Below are 23,022 nucleotides of genomic sequence, written 5' to 3'. Positions count from 1 at the left end.
CATAGTGTAGAAACTAGTGAGTATGTTATGATTTGAAGACATCTCCTGGCATAGTGAAAATTTGTTTCTTTATCACCTTAAAGAAGTCGGTGGAAAATCAATCTGGGTCATGTCACTTAGCAGACTTCAAATTGCCAATGTCCTCAATCAATTCTTGAAGTTATATGAACACGATTCTCCTGCAGGCTCCTGCCTTTATTAGACAGCTTTGGAACAGGGATGGAAGGAACAAAAGAATCATACATAGCTTGATCTGAATGGTCAGCAACATGTTTATTATTAATGGAGAAGAAGAATTGTTTACTTTAAATGCAATGCAAACACTTAACTAATAGTTAATTAACTCATTCAACATCTTTGCATTCTCCTTTCTTTAGTTGATGACAATAATATTTGGGTTTGGGTTGTAGTCAAACTCACCTTGATGTTAGAGTTTCATTTAGATAAAGGTGTACGAAGCTAGAAGATAAACCACATATTGTTAAAATACTCAAATCTCCTATCTTTATTTTCTGAAGAGAATAAGCTGGGTACTCATAAAGGCTTAGCAATGCTTGATTGAAAGTGAATAAAAGTAACAATTAAAGTCCCCCTCATTGCTATATTAGAACTAAAATAAAGAAGTACCCAGCTAACCACACTAATAAGGTGAAGGAATCAAAACAATTGTGCAAATGCATTCAGATGCATCATCTTCTTTTCTATGAAAATTGCTGATACACTATAAAACATAGTACAGCTATGTCTTTCATCTTTATACCTTTGCACTGGCAATAAAGATCTTCATATGGAGGACAAAAAAATCACATAGCTGCACACAGGGAGCCAGGCGGTCATGCAGCTGTACACATGGCTCAACTTCTTGAACGCCATCAGCTAAAACTAATGTCTTAAACATATGGACTGGAGAATTTGATTTCAGTTACAAAAAAGTAGTGTAGGTTAAATCCCATCCCTATTTTGAGGACATGCCTTTAATATGTGTAGTTCCCATTTCCCTGCCCAAGGTGAAGATCTAGACTACAGTGGAAGAAATCTTGAAAACTCCGCCAAAAGCATCTTCAATTCCGATTGATGATTTTAAGATTTTGCCACCACAGTAGCTTTAGTTTTAAATAATTGCCATAATGGGCAAACAAGAGCACCAAAACTTTTAGGTAATGAAGAGCGCTCATGAAGACATTGATTACAACCAGTGGCTAGAAGGAAAGATTGGCCACCATCTCAAACAGTCACACCCACCTTCAGAGGGGGAAGGTCAGGAGGCACCTGGACCAGTGGGGAGATAATCAGACTTTCAGGCCTCAGCCAAAGCTGAGGAGGGAGGTTTTGGCTTCTCTCAGAGGAAAAACTTTTTTAGGTTGAGGAGAATCAAAGATGAAGGAAACACTGGCTGTTGCCTTAGGACAATTGGGAGCTCTATCCTTAAAGGACTGGAAAGTCTTGACTGGTTGGAAAGAGGTGTGAAGTCCAATTTCTACCTTCTGGATAGACCACATCAGTTTGGCCAAGGTCATACCATATATTTACTGCTGAATTACTCAAACTTTTTCAAGATAGATGAGCTTCTTCCCAACAAACATTAGGTTTCATTTATTTTCATGGCCTTCTGCTTCATGTCCAAGGACTTCCAAGCGTTTGCCAAATTACAAAGAGACCTCTACTTTTGGTGAAAGAGGTAATGTAAAGCAGATATCCAGATATTGGAAGTTTCTGGACAGCTGCCTTTTCTCATTACTGACATTACTTTACTTTACTTACGTTACTTTTTGAACATCTATTACTTACAGATACATTTCAGCAGGAGGGTAGATGTCATGCTAGATAAGCAATGATACGGGCATTTCAGTTAGCCAGCTGAAGTGCCTCCTTGTAACTCTTGAAAGAGTTTGCTTTCTTGTCAATGTTGGAAGTGAATACTTTTGAGGTGGCACCATCATGTGGCCATATAAGTGTCAGTATGCTTTGGAAAACACTCTGAACCTCATTACGAGTTTGGCGGTCTTCGGGCAAGACAGCCATGCAAAATCCCGCCACCAAACTGTCAGTGTTGGCGGTACAGTGTCCGCCGTATTGCGAGTTACAAACGCCAAGCCGACGAAACACAACAAGAAATCCAACACTGCCAGTGCCACTGACGGCAAAAGGGCGACTGTCCGTCCACCGGGCCCGCCACGCCGACACCATTCCGGCCGCCATATTATGAGTTACAATTCCGCACAGCGGAACATGCACGGCGGTAAACCATTGGCGGTGCGCAAAGCGGCAGGCTAGGAAATCACCGCCAATAGAAGGCAACACCAATTGGACAGCCAAAATACCCCACACCTGAAACATTTACACACACCTGTTCACCGCAATATAATACACACACCCTCACAGCCCCACAAATCCTTGCGGATACCACCACAAGCCAGAGATATACAAACCACTGCACATTGAGCAATAATTCACATGGTCCATGCACCTCCACAACAATCATCTGCCTGCACTGTATCTTTCATGCATAGCACGCACTCGCACAGCATGTCACGCCACAAGCACCCACACTTCACCGACAGTGAGTTGCGGGTCACGGTGGACGAGATCGTCAGAGTCGAGCCACAACTGATGAGAGCACAAGTCCAGCAAACATCAGTGGTCAGGAAAACCGAGCTATGGCAGCAGATAGTCGACATGGTGAACGCAGTTGGCAGCTATCCACGCACAAGGGAGGACATCAGAAAGAAAGAGGTGGAATGACTTCGGGGGGAGGGACATTCCATGGCATCCAGGCACAACATTGCCCTCAACAAGACTGGCGTTGGACCCCCACCTCCTCACCTTGACCTGACAACCTGGGAGGAGAAGGTCTTCGACATCATGCATCCTGAGGGCCTGACAGGAATAATTAGAGGGATTGATACTGGCAAGGAATCCCCAGCCCCCCAAGCACTAACCACTCCAGTCCTGAATGCCTCCCAAGCACCTACCACTCCCCATCATATCGCAAACCACAAGAATGCACCCCCACTATCACCCCACCTTCCTACTCTGCAAGCCACACCACCCCTCTCCCACCATCCACACACCCACCTGCACAATCCACGCTAAACCTTCACTATCTCCTCAACTACCACTCCCACAATCCATCACTAGGCATGCCGGATCTGAGTCACACTCATACCTCACAATGGTGCACCTGTATGAACATTCATCCCACAGCCCACCCAGACTGCTAGCCAACACCACCTCAATTACAGCAATGTCAAACAGCAAACCCACAACTACAATTGATATGACAAGCATGGCCCAAAGGCCATTCACCATGTAGTGTCAGCATTGCGGCAAATGTCATTGCCATCCCTGGGTAACGATTCCACCCACTGCAAGCGGCGCACCATGACACTACTACGACATTTCCATGTAATAACTCTCCCCCTTTCCATCCACAGCTAGCCCTGTTACTGCCATCCAGCAGAGGATGCCAGGGTCAGACAGCCCTCCCAGGAAGAAGGCCCCAGTGGATGTCTGGAGGACAACGAAATGTCTGGGCCATCTGGGGGACTGGCCAGTCCAACTCTAGCAGCCCCAACTTAGACACCCTGGACTTACTCTCCCGTCTGGCTACAACACCACAGCTAACCCCTCCTCCCCAAACCTGTGCCTCAGGAACCATTCAATTAGAGGTGTGCTACACAGCACAGGGGCCTAAGTCAAGGGCACTTGCCCCAGACAACAAAGGCCCTGGTGCTACTGGGAGTGGGCACACTGTGCCAGGGGCACAGGCACAGGGGGCCAGGGCTTGTGGGAGGGGATCTGTGGTCCAAGGGAGGGGGCAGCAACAACATCAGACTGGCCAGGAGGCCCTTAACCAGTTCCGGGGTGCATACCAGCAAACCTAGGACACAATGGCCAAGTTCCTCACTACCCTGCAGAAGACCCAGAGGCTACAGATGGAGAGCCATCAGGAGGCCATGCAGCAGTGGCAGACTCACAATGCCACCATGGCCACCATAGCAAAGGTGCTGACGGAATTTGCCACCTCCACCTGCAGGCCCCTACCATAAGCCAAATCACATCTGAGCCCTCACGTCAGCCACAACCAGTGAAATGGAGGCCCTGCCACAGGACACGCAGGACACCAGCACCCCTTCCCCTGTATCTGAGGACCCCCCACACAAGCGAGGACGTTCAACAAGACATCCAGCCTCCACTGATGCCAACACCACTGCCAGGAAGTGAGTCTCTTCAGAACATACCCCCTTGTGTGTCACAGCGACACCCTGTTGACTGTCCACTGTCATACCACCTTTTTCACATGGCCATCATACTGGACAACAACTCCCCACAGGTGGGCTAAGTACTCTGATGATCCCACTCTCCAGGACCCCACTCATCAGCCCTTGCACTTCTATTATTAAAATAACTAACTTTGAGCACAGTTTCTGTCTATGTCTTTGCCTACCATGAGTACATTATATATAGCCATCACATATGTAACAGGAAGACCATTGACCTACCAATATGTGTGACACTGCCAGAAGGGAGAACAATAATTTACAAGTTCTTTAAAACAGTTAACAGCACCACATCTAAAGTAAAGTGTACACACTACTCCCACATTGAATACACAACCCTGGTAGCAGCTCTGCACGTGGCAGACATTGTTACTGGTTACATAGCATGGCTCTGACACATACCTGTATGTCAGGGGAAGTATTGTTGTATCAGCTCTGCTCTGGAATCAGCTGCATCCTCGTCATCATCCTCCTCATCACTCCCCATGTCCCCTTCATAGCATCCAGTAATGGGATAGGACGTCTGAAAGCCAAATTGTGCAACATGCAGCACGCTACAATGATCTGGCACACTTTTGCTCATCTGTACAGTAGGGCCCCATCCAGTAAAGTGCAGACACCGGAATCTGGCTTTCAAAGGTGCATTCGATTACCCGTCGGGGTCTACCAAGGGCCTCATTGAAACTGTTTTCTGCTGCTGTAGTCGGATGCCTGAGAGGTGTCAGTAGCCATGGCAGGTTGGGATAACCAGAGTCACCTGTGTGCACAGAGGTAATAGGCATATTGAAAACTGTAGGTAAATCCGGTAGGTGGTGTAGAGTGTGCAGAACACAGAGGCACACATATGACATGATACATACAGATGAGCCAGGCACAATCCCTTTGCAGTGGTGCCATCAGGTGTAGGATACTGCTGTTCCGCAGTATGTCGGTATCATGCACTGACCCTGGGAACCGGGCAGTCACTTGAGTGATTTAGAGGTCTGCAAGACATACCTCCTGAATATTGGTTGAGTAGAAGTTTTTACGGTTCCTAAACACCTGTTCACGCCTCCTGGGTGGCACCAAGGCAATGTGGGTCCCATCAATAGCCCGATCACATGTGGCACATGTGCCACAGCGTAGAAGGCTGCTTTCACAGTGGGCAGATCGTCACGTTGAGGGAACCTGATATAGCTGCCAATATGTTTCAGTAGGGACCATAGGACCTTCTTCAAGACGTTACTAAACATGGGCAGGGGCATTCCAGCAGCCCAGCCCACTGTTATTTGGAAGGACCCTGAGGCAAGGAAGTGGAGGACTGCCAACACCTGTACTTGGGTGTGATGGCATTGGGATGACAAATACCAGGCCGTCGATCCGGCTCCAACAACCTCACAAGATCCATAATGGTCTGATGGTTGAGCCGATAGCACTGGATGACGTGCCTCTCTTCAAGGGTGGCAAGATCGACCAGGGGCCTGTAGACAGGAGCATTCCTCACCATCATTCTTCCACCGTACCTGGGAATAGGAGGGAGTGGCAATCATTATGTGCATAAAGGACTGTGTGGATGCAGCGTAACTGTGCACAGGTCACTATTAAACATCCACAACGCACTTCATAACCCCCCTCTGTACACATTGGAGAGGTAAAATGACAGCCTCCTGCCCTGCATGCACAGGACAGATGGAAGTGAGTGTATTCCACTGGTGTAAGACATCATGGCGGTAGGCGGTCGCAACCGCCGTGCAACTCCTCATTGGTTAACATGGTTGCCTATGGGAGACATGAGCCAATGGCGATCACCGCCGGCGGTGACGGTGATGTCCGCGGTGGCCGTGACCACCATTTCATGTGCTCATGTTCACTTGACTCTTGGCACTCGTGCTGAGTATACCTCCACTTTGTGTGCTGCAGTGCTCTGCAACTGGTAGCCATGATGCCACGTGCTGCAGGGGATAGGGCCCCAGCCTTCTTACAGGAGTAACTTGAGAAGCTTGTGGAGGGTGTCCTACCCCTGTTTGCACAGTTGTATGGGGCACCAGGGCAGCAGGTGAGTGCACTATGATTGTGAGTGGTACGAATGTGGATGGGGGCCTTGGGACGAGGATGAGTGACTTGTGGAAGGACCTGTCTGAGGGCTGTGAGGACAACAGGAAGGTTGAAATGTGCGTATGCTCAGGGGCTGTGTTCTGTCCAATGCAGTCCCAAAGATGCCATGCAACATGACTGTCTCCTTTCCTCTGTATCATCCATGCAGGTGAGCACCCAACAAAAGAAGGGGATCTGGCATGCCATCACCAAGCAAGTGCGGACCCTGGGGGTCCATGCCCGGTGGAGCACACACTGCAGGAAGCAGTGGGAGGACTTGCGACGCTGGGCGACAAAGACCGGTAAGGCCCAGCTGGGGACGTCCTCCCAACGAGTGAGGGGTGCCTGTCGGACCCTGACCCCACTTATGTCCAGCATTTTGGTGGCGCATACCCTGAAGTGGATGGGCGCTTGAGGGCAGCACAGCAGCCACAAGGAGGTGAGTTCACATTCATACTTAGGTATTGTGGTGAGTGATAGGTGCAGCCTGTGCAGTGTATGAAGGCTGTGGAATGTGTACTAGGTAGCTACTGTATGACTAGGCTTGGGACAAATTGATGCCAGATGTGCTACATACATGTGTTCATATGCCATGCAGGACGTGAGTAGGGGTTGACTTTACTGCCAGGTGGCATCGATGACAGGGCAACTGTGTAGGACGTGAGCAGGGCCTTAGATGTGGACAGGGTTCCTGCTTCTGAAGTTCACACACAATGTACTCCCAACTATCCAATCAGTGTTGCTGAGGCATAGCCCTATCTGTTGTCTGTTGGCATGTGGTGTGTATGTGTAGTCTGTGAAGTCTGAGGTTTCACATCATACAGCTATTTGTGCTTGGGTTATGTGGCTGTGAAAGTATGCCTACAAACGCACGTAGAATATAAAGTTTGGGTCTAGTGATCGAATAGAGCCATGAGCTAATGGGGTGGGTCAGACATGTGTTGAGGGTTTGGCTTTCATCCTGTACAGGATTGAATGTGTGTCAGCATGTGTGAAACTCATGTGCATGACTGAGGTACGCGTGGGCTGTCATTGCAGTGGCATGTGAAGGCATGGCATGTAATAACCTGGCACTGGAGTATGTTGTAGTGACTTGTATGTAGCTGTTGTGCTGGCATTGAACACTTGCTTGAACAGTTTCTCTTTCTCCCACCCTTTCTCTCACTGTCCCACCCTCCCTCCTTCTGCTCCTCTGTCTTTGTGTGCAACAGCATCATCTGGCAAATGAGAAGGGGCACCGGCAAGTGGGGAAGCTGCATCCCAGGGGACCCAGGAGGCTGATACTAGTGGAGCCAAGGGAACCAGTGGGACAGAGAGCGAGTGGAGCACCACAGGGGAGACAGGAACATCCACACCATCATCAGATTCTTCCTCAGATGGTGACTCCCTGGTGGTGGTGGAACCTTCAGGCCCTATGCATGCACCATCCTTGTCTGCCACCCCCCTTACCAGCACTGCCCTCCCTGTAGCTCCCCACCCAGTTGCTTGTGCCTGCTCACCCACAAGGGTAGGCATTTCCTTCGCTGCAGGCACCTCTGCCCATGCCCAGTCAGCCCTGCTGCCCTCAATGAGAAGGCTATTGACCTCCTGAGGTCCATCTCTGTTGGGCAGACAACCATTGTGAATACCATTCAGGTTCAGACATCCCAGATGCAACAGTCAAAGGCATTCCTGGAAGGCATTCACCGTGCACTGTCTGCCCTTCAGAGATCGTTTCATGCTCTGGCCTCCTCATTGACACAGCCAGTGTTCCTTCTTGTTCCGTCCCCTCTCCAACTACCTGTTCCCACTCCCATATCACCCTCCCATTTCCCATCCAAAGCACACTTTCATACCACCCACAGACCTAGAGCGCAAGGGTATTCACATGCACCACAAATGCCACCAACGCCATGCACACTCCCACCATTCAGACGCACACACACCAGCATCCAGTACCTACCCTGACCCCCCACCTGCTCCCCCTTCCATAGTCACATCACCACTCACACATGCAGACACACATAATCAGTCCCAGGTCCAGACACCTGTCCTGTCACTGCCACTGTCACCACAACTGACCCCCATGCATGCACCACATCCGCACGCACCACAACAGTCAACACAACCACATGCAGCACATCCACCCTACCTGCACACATCTCCCTGTGTCTTCTCCACTCCCCCTCCAAGTACACCTTTACACCCCCACTCATCTACCCAACACACATCCAGCACACACATTTTATACACCCACGCACCAGCACCCAAACCATATCTGCGTACACACTTTTCAACCATACCCTCTCCCTCCACTCCCAAATGCCTAACCCATGACCTACCCACTGCCCCTAACAAGAGATTCCTGCATGAGTTTTCCCTGTTCCCATCTCCTGGTCCAGTCACTGTTCCCCCAAACGTCCTGCTACCCTTCCCAGACCCCTGCCTTCCACCTCCCTGTCCTCCTCTGGGCTGAGCCATGCCCGCAGTCAGCAGTCTGCAGTGCTGCCGCAACAGGCACACCTGCCCCTCACACCTCCAGCCCTGGTAGCACTCCATCTGGGTTCCCTGCTGTGGTGGCCTCCACCACCGTCCCACCTAAGAAGGCAGGAAAGAAGGGCAAGGTTAAGGTATTCACCGAGAGCAGGACAGTGAGGGAGGAAGCCTGATAAGAAGAGGAAGGACACCCCCCACCCCCTATCCCTGAGGTGCCTGCATGCCCCATTGATGCCCCTGCCCTGTGGAGGTCTTCATATTGCAGTCAGGAGTCAAGTTGGGCAGTCCTCTCATGCCCAGTGTGCCTGGGACATTTGGACAATGAAGCACTGGCCCTTGTGGCATGTTGTATACAGTTGTTGTCACGACAATTTTTTAATGTTTCCAATAATGTTTACCTATCACGGCACCATTGGTGTTGATGCTACATAGCTTGTCCTGGCTTTCCTTACACATGTATGTATGGTGACTGTGCATTTGTGTGTGTGTGTGCTAGGATGGGGCACTTACGGCGGTGCCTATGTTGGCGTCGCTGGTTCTGGATGTCAATGGCCAGCAGGAGCATTGGGAAGACTTGCAATTCACGTGCCATGGTGCCTACAGACGTGCCTGTGTTCCAGAAGGTGGGTGCATCCTTTTATGTTGTTTGTTTACACTATGGTTTTCACGGCGGTTACACCGCCTCGGACGTCCTGGTGGTGCGCAACCTCGTAATACAGTGGGTGGAAACTGTCTGACCGCCGGCCTGAAGAAACCTTCTGCCAGCAACATGGATCTGTCCACATTGGTGGATCGGATGGAATCCTGCCTGTGTTCTACAGGTGCCTTCCCAGTACTCGTATTATGGAGGTCTATACAGCCAGTCCCACGGCGGTGCAACCGCCATCTCCCCCGTGGCGGTCCACAGACCGCCAAACTCATAATGAAGGCCTCTGTCTTCTGCAAACCTTTCAATGAATTGTTTTAACCAGATGCCTAATTATGGGAAGATTAAACTCCTGCAATATAATTTATGAAGGACACCCAAAGAAGCCAGTGGAAATGCTTCAAAGGCTTCTATATCAGGTCGTCTTACTGTGCATAAACTTGGGAAAGTGTAATCATGTCAAACCAGTATTAAAATGCCTCTAGACTCAAATTCCCCACTGGATTCAATGATTAAATTCAAGACATTCTATATTATCCATAAGGGCTGTTGTAACAAAGGTTGTACATACTTACAAAAGCAGACCACCCATTACATTATCAACAAGAACTATCAATCAGCTTCATTCCTCTTATTCCTCATTGACACTTCAATAATAGAAAGATGACCATTCTTTGATTGTGTTTGATCCTAAACACTTGAATGGCTGGCCACCCTTTACACAGGGGAACTGAGCCAAACTCCCTTAATTGAGGAACCTTCTTAAAACTGAACTATTTAGGAGAGAGCTTTAGGGAAATTATACCATAGTGCCTATGATAGAAGAATGTTAGATATGGTTTCCTTCCTCACCCTACTGCACTATAATAGACATATGAGAGGTTTAATTTATTTTTTTCTTTCAGTTTACCTCAAATTTCCAAATTGTTCTTAGGATGGCAACTGGTGCTATAAAAATAACAGAAATAAATATATGTATTCTATATTTCTTGTCTCAAAAAGAGGCACTTTAAGATTCAGGGCATCAGCCTTTATGAAGAGATTCAACACAGCCTATTCACAAAGGTAAATATACATGTATATATTGACTCATGATTATTTACTATGCAACTAGGTGCAACTCAACACCAACATTTGCTATTCATCATTTCCAAGTGTAGATTTACACCTAGGCCCGTTTAAATCTGGCGGTGGGCCCACCTACATCAGCATTTAAGACGGTAAAGTTAATACTAGTAATGCTGTACACTTAGTGGTATACACACAAATTGCATTTGATAGTAAGTAAAATATTACTCATGTACTAAAAATGCTATTCACAAAACTATGGCCAGAGACATTCGCCTCTCCTACCTTTTCTGCACGCACATTTCCATTGTGGTGGTGGACATCTCCACACACATAAGAAATCATGTCTGTAGTACTTGTGGGATTGACAAGGTGGAGTGGCTGTAAAATGGAGAATACCTCCAACTTAATGGAAGGAGTTTCGAGAAATGTAAGGAGAGGTTCGAGGAGGGACATGCTAACACAAACACACACCCACAATGAGTAAGGCCACTGCTAATCACAGTCTAAACTTCTATAGACACTACAGCCATGAAGGTGTTAAGCATTTCAGTCCATCCTTGTAGTATGTCAACCACAATCCACGGACACTATCAGGTACAGCAACACACTCTAACTAATAGCAAGCTAAAGAAAGGTCGACATTTAAATATATATATAGTTAACGTTTTTTTTATTAGAGGTTTTGGATTTTACAAGGAGATCTACAACTTATAAAATACATCAATTTAATATAATTTAAAAAAAGAACTAAAGAACTTTAAAAAAGTCCGCATTAATTTATCCCAGGGCAATTCATCATCGCCATAGCAGCTTTCGAAGTTGTAACTGCATTATTTCTAAATAGCGGTTTTAGACCTTTAAAACAGAACAAAAAAATATAACATAATCAACCCTCTGTACACAATTATGGCAAAAAATACAGATTGTCGTTCAGGGCTATTCTCTGCAATGCATCAGTTGCAGTTTTTGGCCAAAAACATTTCAGCCTACATAGCGTTATACACCTTCACACCTCGTTCTTAGATATGAGTATAACTACAGTGTGGCTGCGGGCATGATTGAATGATACTATGAAAACAAGGTTTCGCACTACATAATTCCATATCATTCACCATGGAAGTATTTTTCATATTGTACTTTAAAAAGTTTTTAAGGTGAACATAGCTCATATTCTGGATGTCTAAACTAGTCATAGAAAAGTGCTGAAGTGCAGATATAATAATGTTAAAAACGTCCCAGTCTTTGCAGAAGGAAGGAGGTATTCTGTAGCTATGGGACTCCTTAAGGACTTTTCTTTACCATGTAAAATAATGAGGTACCATCTTAAAATAGCCCCTAAACCTCACCAATTCTAGTTTTAACTTTAGTGATTGTATCAAGACTATGAAATTTAAAGAGCAAATAGAGCAAAGAATTTTACCTTCCACCCGGATCGGCTTGCGGTGATAAATAGGGGAGGGGCAGCGCGCTTGTGGGTGGGGGTTGTGTGGGGCGATGGGGGGGAATTACCGGTCTGTTCCTCTCCTAGGCTACAGACAGGCTGCAGGCACAGGCTCCCAGCCTGCCCTGAGACCAATCCTGACGCTGGTCAGAGCAGCATTAGAATTGGCTTGGAGCTCCCAGCCAGGGTGCTCCCAGGCAGACTGGGAACCTGTGCTTGCACTCTCCAGCCCGGCAACACAGTGCCGGGCTGGAGAGAGCCTTCTGAGCATGTGTGTTTGACTTGCCAGAGACGGCCAGCCAAACATTCACGCTCAGTGAGGGGGAGTGCTGTGCTTGTGCTCGTCAAGGCCTTTAGCCCCGTCACTGAGTTACAGCAGTGACCTCAAAAAGGGGGAGTGCCGAATTAGAAAGCCATGGATCTGGTTGCATTTGGGGCACATGAACAGTGGCCCTGGAAGGAGATAGCAAAGCTAAATTCACTTCAGTGGCTGGGGGGGGGGCAGGTCGAGGAATACAAGGAGAGAGTGGGGGATAACAATTGTTGTCCATCACAGAGGGGCAAGCTGTATGAGGGGAGGAGGGGGCTGTTCTCCTGGCAGGATCACATGTTGAGTACTGCATTTACTTTCACTTTGAAAAACACATTATGGAGCTGAGCACAGAGTGCTAATTATCTTGACCATAGAGGCCCAAGAGAAGGACTGAACCAGTTGCATCCAACAATTGCACTAGTGGACTAGGAGGTAAGTGTGCAGCTAAGCTTCTGCCTGCATCTGAGGCATCATCAACCCCTCGCCCCCTTTAGCTGCTAAAGTGGGGTTCCTGATGGCCTCTTCTGTCTGCAGCGTGGCAGACAAAGGCTCATAATTAACTTGAGAGCGTGATTGAGTGAAAGGAGGAATGGGTGGATGGATGGATGGATGGATAGACGAAAATGGTGGATGGATAGATGCATGGATGAATAAGTGAAAGGATGGATGTAACAATGGAAGAGTGAAAGGCAGGGAGTGTGTATGAGTGAAAAGGATGGTGGATGGATGATGACTGATAGATTGAGGGATGGATGGATGGTGATGGGTTGTATGATGATAAAAAGAATGAATGGATAGATGGATGATGGATGGATGGATGGATGGGTGAAATGGCGGATGGATGAATGAGTGGAAAGATAAATGGGTGGATGAGTGGATGAATGGATGGAGTGAAAGTACGGATGGATGAGCAAAACAATGGATGCATGAAAGGATGTATGTAAAGATGGAGGAGTAAAACAATCGATGAGTGGAAGACAGGGTAGATGGATGTCTGGATGAAAAGATGGATTGATGAGTGAAATGGTGAATTGATAGATGTATGAATAGATGGAATGGTGGATGGATGGGTGTAAGGATGGATGGCTGAGTGAAAGTGTGGATAGATGGATGAGCCAAAGGTAGGATGATGGATGGATGGAGTGAAAAGATGGATAGATGGAGTGGAAGGGTGGATAGAAGAGCAAAAGGATGGATGGGTAATTGAATGGATATATGAATGGATGGGTGAAAGGGGGCCGGATAAATGAAAGGACTGATGATTTTGTGGATACATTGGTTTGATGGATAGGTGTCCCTGGACCAGTGGTTGTTCTCCTTTATAGGCTCCACAGCTATACTATACCCTCCTTGTTTTGTGGTCCATTTTTATTCTATGAAGAGTGAATAATGATTTACTATTGATATAATAAAAATAAAACGCAGACCCGCTTTAGGTCCAGAATCAAACTGAGGCAGCCAGTGACATTGTTTGACTTCTGACACGTCCATGAAGGTGCCTGCACCAGCCATCAGAGATACTGTTCAGAGCTGGTGAAATACCAGCACTGTGAGGATGTCTGTATGACTATGTGTGTGAATTAAAGTGAGAGAGAGTCACTGAAGGAATGAGTCAGAGTGAGTGAGAATAAGTTACAGTAAGGACCGGTATGTGGGAAAATGAATGTGAGCGAGTGAGGGAGAAAGACAGTGAGTGTAACTGAGTGGTACTGTGTGTGAGACTGAGTCACAGTAAGACTGTACAAATCAGAATAAGTGAGAATGAGTGAGACAAGGTGGGCAAGAGTGGAATGAGTGAGACTGTTTGAATTAGTAAGACTGAGTGAGACTGAGTGAGTCAGTGTAAGAGAACCCTTCAAGAAAAAGCTCTTTGGAATTCGAGCTAGGATTGCACCCCACCCCATTTAAAGTTCACCAGTCGCCACTGGTCTGAGTACACAGGCTGACCCACAGAACCATACTTTCTTTGAATTCAATAGCATTTCTAACTCCTCTACGAAGTAAACTAAATTGGGATGTTTGAGTACAGGGTAGAGGGTATATGTGAAAATTGGTCATAGGCGAGATTTAGTGAATTTGCAGCAATAATCCCTTAAATTGTCAGAATAAAACTAGTGGAGGACACAGAACTAAAAAAAAAACTTGCACGCCTATTACCACACCCATACAGCCACTCACATACCTACTCACAGACCCACCGAGCCACTCACACAGCCACTCACACATTGACACATCAGGTTACACACCCACATAACCACACACCCACTTACAGACACATACAGCCACTCACGCATCCACTCACTGATCCATACAGTCACTTACTGATAGACAACTTTAGCCACTCACACACCCACGCACGTACACACAAAACCACTCACACACCCACTTACATACCCATACAACCATTCACACACCCACTCACTGACCTATACAGCCACTCACACACCGAGTCAGAATATCGATATGTTCCACTTCCACTTTTTTGTAGGCTCCCTCTTTCCTTCTCAGGAGGTATTACAAATATTAAGGGAGCCACCCATTGATAAAGGAAAATCACATCAGCACAAAAACGGTTGTTCCACAAGGCTTCGGTCCAGTGCACACAAAGGGCCTCATTACGAGTGTGGTGCTCCGAGGACCACCACACTAGCAATGACGTTCAGACCGCCGCATTCCAGGTGGTCCGAACCCCACATTACAACCCTGACAGACAGATCCGCCTGAAGACAGCCGTCCCCTCCAGGAACATCATTTCCAAATTGGTGAAAGTGGTTGGGGTTGTACTCACCCAGGGGAGCACTGAACTCACCGCCATTGAAAGGCTGGGGGTAAAGGTTTGATGGGGGCCCCTCTGCCCAACGCCCTGGGAATGCGCACTGTCTGCTTTGCTGGGTGCTGGGGTGCTACGGGAGCCGAGGTCCATATCATAGCACTGCCCTTACCCGGCATCCCTGGATGCCCGGCGGGAACGTTTATTACAATGTTCCCACTGGTCAGGCTGTTGGGAACATTGTAATGCCCTCGGGGGAGGGGGCCCAAGTTTATTTCTCATGTCCCCTCATGAAGCAACTCGGTCTGTACTTGATAAGTTCAATGCAACATCTGTAATGAAATCATGGATGAAAACAGTTAGATTAGGGAATGAGTTATAGCTTCTTGAGATAACCATAACTTGTGAATTTCAGTCTTTCTAAATGTAAAATGCCTCATTGTCACTCAAATTTGCCCCAAACTATAACTTTACTTTATCCTTACTTTACTTTAACCTTTGGTTTTCTCACTTAATATATAAATATACTTAGAATTGTAAATGAAACAATAGTTGCAAAAAGTAGCAATGCCGTATAATAAACAAACAGTCCAAAAGTGCATTTGTCTTCAATGCTGCCTAATAAAAAGTATATATATATATATATATATATATATATATATATATATATATATATATTTTACCTAGTGGCGTTCATCACTAGGTAGGTAGTTATAGTTATACTTAGGACCTACTTAGGACCTAGTTTCTATATAAAAAGCATTAGCTTGACTAATCTTCACGAAAATTGCCAGTCACATCAGCTGCTGTCTGGAAAGTTTCAGGGTGATCCATCTAGTGGGGAAGGAGAGAGAGGGGGAGTCCGAAAACACATTTTCTGATTCATTTTCCTATAGGGATTTTAAGCAGCGATAGCCCTGAAACTACTGGATGGAATATTGGTCTAATTACGCTCAGTTGTTTTTGGGAAATTAAGTGGAAAACAAATTTGTATATATATGGATGCAAAGGAGTTGTGACCCCTCCCGATCTCATGCTGAGATCGGATTGACTGATAGCCCTTCAACAACAGAAGCTGCTGAAGTGCTGTCAGCCATCTTGGGACCAGGCTGAAGACGAGTCCCAGAAAATAAGTAAAAAATTAAGAAAAGGGGCCAGGGTATGAACGCCCTTATCCCTTAGCTCTCGTAGTGGGACCCCAAAGAGACCGCCATGGAGAACACCATCTCCCCAGGGCTGTAATTAAATATGCGCTACCCCAGGGACCCCCACCTCCCTGGGGCATCAAAGTAATAGTATAATAGTATGCCTGGGCACCCGGCCCCCTCCCGCTGCACTGGGGACCACCACCTCCCTGGAATGATCAATGTGATTTATGTGGAGGGCCTGTGCCTCCCTGCGCCCCAGGAAGCACCACCCCTGGGCAAAATGCGTCAATTGGTTGGGGGAGGCCCGTTGGCCTCTCCAGCAGCCCCGCAGATCACCACCTCCATAGGGGATATGTAAAAATTATTACATGAGGGAGTTTTGGACCCCTTTAGCCCCAGGGATCATCACCTTCTCGGGCTATAATTGTAGCAGGGGGGCATGTGGTCACCTCAAGAAGCCACTAATGGCCCGGGGTACTGCCACTCCCACAAGGCTGGCTCTTGCCATGTACCAGGGTGCCTAACCCTGGGACATAGTTGTTTGCTTTGGCTTGGTTTTTGACAGCGGGATGTGTTAAGCAGGTCCTGTTGTCAAAAAACAAATCTTTCATCTCTGTCCCCTGCACGCATTCAGGGGAACGAGATGAAATGCTTCAGCAGCCACGGAGCTGCTGTTACGCACCTTCCTGCTTGCTGAAGCAATGGCAACGACAAGGGAAGCCTTAAGGCTTCCCCCGCTGTTCCAGAGAGCCCGTAAAGGGCCTTTTGTAAAATTTAAAAAAGGAATAAATATATAAATAAGGATGGACCGCGGGTGAGCCCTTGAGGGCTCCCTCGCGGTTCCAGATAGCCCATAAAGGGCTGAAAAATAATAATAATAAAAGCAAACCTATGACTCAGTATGAAGGTTGCAGACTTTCACTCTGAGCACTCAGGGTTCGAGTCCAGCCAGACTAGCTTCCCCCCTTTTTAAAATTTTGTTTTTCAAAATACAAATTAATTACATTTTAAAATTGACAGATCCATTTTTAAACAAAATTGAGAACTATCTCATTCTAAATAGATCATACATCAAAGCCTACAAATATCTCTAGCTCTCTCTCTCACTTTCCCTCACTCTCTCTCTTTCTGTCTCTCTTTCAATCAATTTCTCCCACTCACAAACACACACTCAGACCCTTATGTACCCACTCACAGACCCACTCAGACACTCACGCACCCACTCACAAACCCACTCAGATCCTCGTGCACACACCCAGCCCCAGTCAGACCTTTACTCACCCAATCACAGACCCACTCAGATAGTTACGCACCCACTCACAGACCTATTCAGACTCTCACACACCCACTCACAGACACAATGACAGTCCTATACACCCACAAACAGACTCACGGACAGCCTCACAAACCCACTCATTGACCCGCACAGACACTGACACACCCACTAAAACAGTGATGTACAAACCCTCATACACAGACAGACACTTTCACAGCCACTCTCATATGCAGATACACCCTCTCACACGTATTCTGACACCCAGAGAGGCCGTGAGCAGCTTCCGCCACCCACAGTCAAAGGACCGTGCACTGCATGGGGTTGGGTGGTTAGGGGGTTGGCCGCAGGGACTAGCTACAGGCCAGGTATCGCGGGCACCATCCGCTGCGCACAGGTGAAGGCCATGCACAGGGTAAGATTGGGTGCTTATAGAGGGTTGGCCTGAGGGCCTGGCCGCAGGCCAGACCCTGTGGCCAACAACCACTGTGCACGGCTGAAGGCTGTGCACAGCTGTGTTTGGATTAACATATAGTAATGTAAAAGGGATACAAGATAAAAAAAAAAACATCAAAATTAACTGAAAAAAACAAAGATTACAGGGACATTATAGTTAGGAAATATATTTTTTTTAAACATAGACATTCACTTAAAAAACAAAGTTTACAGGGACGTTATAGTTAGGCTCAAATTTTAAAAGTACCAAACCATAGAAATTCACCAGTTAAAGTTAGAGTTAGCTCAAGTAACTCTAACGCATGCCCTAAGGTAAATATAACTCGTGCCCTCGCCATTTCCTCTATTACCCCTCAAACTATGGCACCCATGACATCTTCGATCACATGCTTGACAATATCAATGTAATATTTGGAGTAACGTTTTTGACTAAATAAATGCGCATGGCGGGGCGCGAAAAGGAAGTGTCCCTTGCAGGTTTTCACCTTCATGTGGATGTTTTTATTTGACCAACTGGAGAAAATGATGGGACACAGCAGATCACACAATCACAGGCTAAACAGCAGCTGTGATCCAATAAACAGGTGAAATGAGGTAGTGATATAATCTAAACGGGAAAATAAACTGATGTGCTGGAGCCATTCTTAAAGAAGAAGGCTGCATCTGTGCCCCACTGTACCAGGCATATGCTGTGCACAAATAAGACATAATACAATGATTAGGAGTGAAAGCTGCAGAGACCTTTTATGGACTTTTCAGGCTGATTAACAGTTTCAAATGCCTGCGAGATGGAGCAAAGGGAACCCAAGGCGGGGGCGCACATTCTCCATGGCCGTGCGGGGATTCTTGCAAATTCTAACAATTCTTTAATTGTCATCCTCCTCTATCTCTTACTTGATGGCTCTCTTGTCCCGTCTAACTATTATAAACTAATGATCCTTCGGCCTGTGATATGATACTTTTAAAGCTGTTTCTATTTACAAGGCTCCTGCCTCCTTTCCTCACACCTCTGATCCCTCCCCTCCTGCCCCCCAACAGTTTGAGGTGACTTCACAGCTGCCTTAAGCACTTAGAAAGCACATGGGTTAGCATATAGCATAACATAACTCAAAATTACATCAATTCCTGTTTTCTAGTCGCAGAGACCACGTGTCCATTCATTTTGAAAGGAAGGGGTCCTATATCAAGTGACACATTTCTAACTGTTACTGTGCTATCCCGCTATACGGGCGACACTGGAAGTGCCCCGGACCACTGGAATGAGTGCACTTGACTTATCCCTAGGTATTCGCTAGCCCAGAAAGAAACTGTTCCCCTTGCCAGAGTAAATCCTAATACAACTGCATAATCAATTTCACAAGTCAGCAGGCACAGGCTGCTGAGAAGTGATAGCAAAAATTACATGGTCGCTTTACGTTTAACAAGCAGTGTAAAACCTCCTACACTCAAACATTTCTTCCTGTTTGGTTGGCACTACTTCTGGCGCTTATGTCGACACGAAATCTATTGAAATTGTTACACTCATTAAACACATTAACTTCCTTTAGGGGCACCACTTGCTGTGTTCCACCAGGGACGACAAGTTGGAAGCCGTTGCTTTAATTTCACAAGTTGCTATTTTCTGGGGAGTTAATCCAATTGAAGTGACCCAAGACTGCAACTCGCAAAATGCATTAGGCCGGGAAAAGAAAGACTAAGCCAGGAATTTGTGGCTTTTGGTAGCATGGAGCAGGTGGTCAGCCCAACCTTCTGCTGAAAAAACATTAAAGGAAAAAAGTGTTATTTTCTGAATGAACATTTGATTACCCGTGATATTGTCCCACCTCTCTTCCTTCCACCTTGCCAGAAAGAAGATAGCTCATTCAGAGCCCCACTATACAATCAAATAGTCACGCTTGTTTGTTTTCTTGGACCTCATATCACCTCAAATGTAGTGACAATTACAATAATTGTTGAAGTCTGATTTGGGTACCTCCACAGATGCTCTTTCCAGTCTGCAGCCCTTCTGATCTAGTTGTTCGAAATCTTACATGTGAACCAATACGTTTGCATATACCAAATATCCAATATCGTGTAATCATGGGACGACAAATTAAATCACCATATAACTGACCATCCAGTTCTGAAATGGTTGCCAAAAATGTGCTCTCTGCATACTAGAAAACTGCATATCTAGAGTGTGGATCTATTTTTCCAACGTTAACCATTCTAAATGTAAGGGAGCTTTCAACTGAATCCTTTTTCTACACACTTCCTTCCTTGTTGATAGTATCAAATAAAATAGTGCTTATTTTACTGAGAAATTACTCGTCTGCTTCTTGTTACCTCTATCCTCCACATGAGGATCTCTATTAGTGTCATACTCACATCTTTTCAGTAAGGTCGCAGCCTCAAAGAGTTAACATGTGCAGATCATCTGCTTCCAGCGTTACACATTAATTCCATCTGTTTTCTGCATGTTCTTTGGTTTATGCCAACTTTATCGATGGCCAGTATATTCTGCGGAGAGCAAAACAATGGTTCCTTCTGAGAGCAGATGAGTTACTAGAAGCATGAAGGACGCTTAGCAATACTTGCAGTATTTTTTCTAGCTCCATTTTCTGCAAGTTTCCTTCCCAGACACTATGGGATGGCTTCTGCTTTCTATATGCTGGAGCAAATAAATTCCAGTACAATGCTGAGACTTAATTTTATTTTGGTTGGATATTGTGCAGCTCTTGTTCCCTTTGGCATACCTCCTTCCAAACCTAACCCTGTATTAAACACCAAGAAGTTAATTAGTAATATTTAAGGGTCAGATGTATCAAACAGTTTTAGCCATTCTGTGTCTATGGGAAAATGTGTTCATACAGAAGCCCCTAAATGCCATATAGGTTCTTTTTGTTCCATTCCTCAAATAGCCCCATTCACTAACTAACTCAATTTCTTTGTTCCTGCCTCTACGTTGGGGACAAAGCTGATCAATCATGCTCTCTGGCATGCTTGCAGAGTCCCGTATTGGGGCCATTTTGAAGAAATATGAGCTGTCCAGTATAGATCGATCTTCTATATCAGAGCCTGGCTGATAAATACCTTTGACCATAACTTTTTAAAATATTTAGGTGTCCCTAATTTACATGATAAACTTCCATCACAGATATTCTTCACCATTGCTTGGAGAAGATCACTAATAGCCACCATCTTACAATTCCTAAATTGGAAGGCCCAGCAATATAACTGAAAATCTGGTATCGCCAAACCACCTTGCGCTAATTTTCTTTTTTATCAGAATATTCGTATGCCCTTAAAAGCCTCCTCATAGCTTCTTATTTTCCCTTGTAAATTAGCCAAAGTTGTATTCATTGACATTAAATGGGATATTATCAAAAAAGAAAGTGAACTTAGGCAGAACCAATATTTTTACTAAGTTTGCATGTCCATCTAGTGTTAGTTGGAGATTTCGCCACTTATTCATCAGTTTTTCTGACTAAGATTGATATCTGCAATTTTATCAAAGTTACCATCATTTTTAACCTTATATATCATATTTCCATTGTTGTTGCTCTTTTTTTCCATGTGGTGTTCCAAGTCATAAATTATGTCTTTGAATTATTCACCAGATATTATGGCAGCTGTTCAAAGGTATGTATTGCTTTTTCTATATGTGAGAGAGACTACTCTATGTAGTTTATATGATCAAGTAGTCCGCATATAAGGCAATTTTTTTCCTAAGCCGATTACAGAGGAAGGGCAGAATTTTACTGTCCCATCAAAGATTCTAACCAATACAATGTATAGATCGAACAACAGAGGGGACAGCGGGCACCTTTGTCTATTCCCTCGGGTTATGTTGATTTGAGGTGATCAGGCTCTCATTTACTGAAGACTTTGCTTTGTGGGAACTATATATCAGCTGTATTGGTCTACAAAACACTCTCCTTTGGCAGCGATGAGCAATCATGTAATCACGTATTCCCAATTAACTCTGTTGAAGGCTTTTGCTGCTTCTAACATTAGGATAACTAATAGTGTAATGTAAGCTGCGGTAACATCTATTAGGCTTTAAGGCTGTGTATCAACTCATGTAAGTGTCTTCCTGCTAAAAATCCCCTCTGATCTTCATGTATTAAGCTGTTTGCTACACAGCCTAACTAACTGGCTAATATGGTCGCAAAAAGTTATAGTGAGAGTTCAACGAAGATATGGGCTGGTTGCTTCACAGTTATTTGATACTTGGTTTCAGAATTACACCTATGGTTGCTTCAGGCCAGAAGGGCAGCAGCTGAGCTTCTTTTATTAAGATGGAGTTAAATAATATTTTCCGTATTGGAATGACATTTTTCCCCTCAGTGTGGGATGCCATTGACCCATGCTCTACATATTTCTTCCCCCGCTGTGTCTTGACTCAGTGTTGATCGGTGATCTAGATTAAACTTTAGGAGATGTTTGTCATTTGAACATGTTTTAATTCGTCTCATTCAGGTGTGTTTTCTTCTGAGCAGAGTTTTCAAAAACAGTTATAGAATTCTTCTTCAGTCTCCTGGTTATTGTTGAGTGATGTTCAGGTTTTTCACCAGTAATTCTTTAATATCATTCCTGCTTGAGTGTACTTGATCTTTCCAGGACAACAACATGACAAACTTTATGTACTCTTTTTTTCTAAGCTAATTTTAAATTTGATTTGAAGCCCCAGTAATGTACGAATTAGTATTTGCATCTCACTTTCATCTAGTCCAGGCCTTTTCATTTTTTGAATGACAAAAATATTTTTCTGTAGCTGATGTCCTTCACTTCTCTCATTTTTGGTTATGTGACAGGAGATATCACCTATCCTTCCCGTCAGAAGACTTTATATGCGTCCTTTTCCATAGAGAGAGTTGCAGATCCCAAATTCTCTTCTGTAATAATTTGTAGCTCCTCCTGAAATGATCGGATAAAGCTAGATTGTGCCCTTCTAAAGAGGTTCTTGGAGCCAGATATCACAACTAGTGGTGGCCAGACAGTCAGAAAACCGAAGGACAAACAGCGCTATAAAATAATGCCAGTTTTATGTATGTAGTATGTCTCGGGCTTATAAAGCTGTTCTTGGTGTGCAAG

Source organism: Pleurodeles waltl, chromosome 9 (genome assembly GCF_031143425.1).
Source record: "Pleurodeles waltl isolate 20211129_DDA chromosome 9, aPleWal1.hap1.20221129, whole genome shotgun sequence".
Classification (NCBI taxonomy): Eukaryota; Metazoa; Chordata; class Amphibia; order Caudata; family Salamandridae; genus Pleurodeles; species Pleurodeles waltl.
This window is presented reverse-complemented; position numbering follows the sequence as displayed.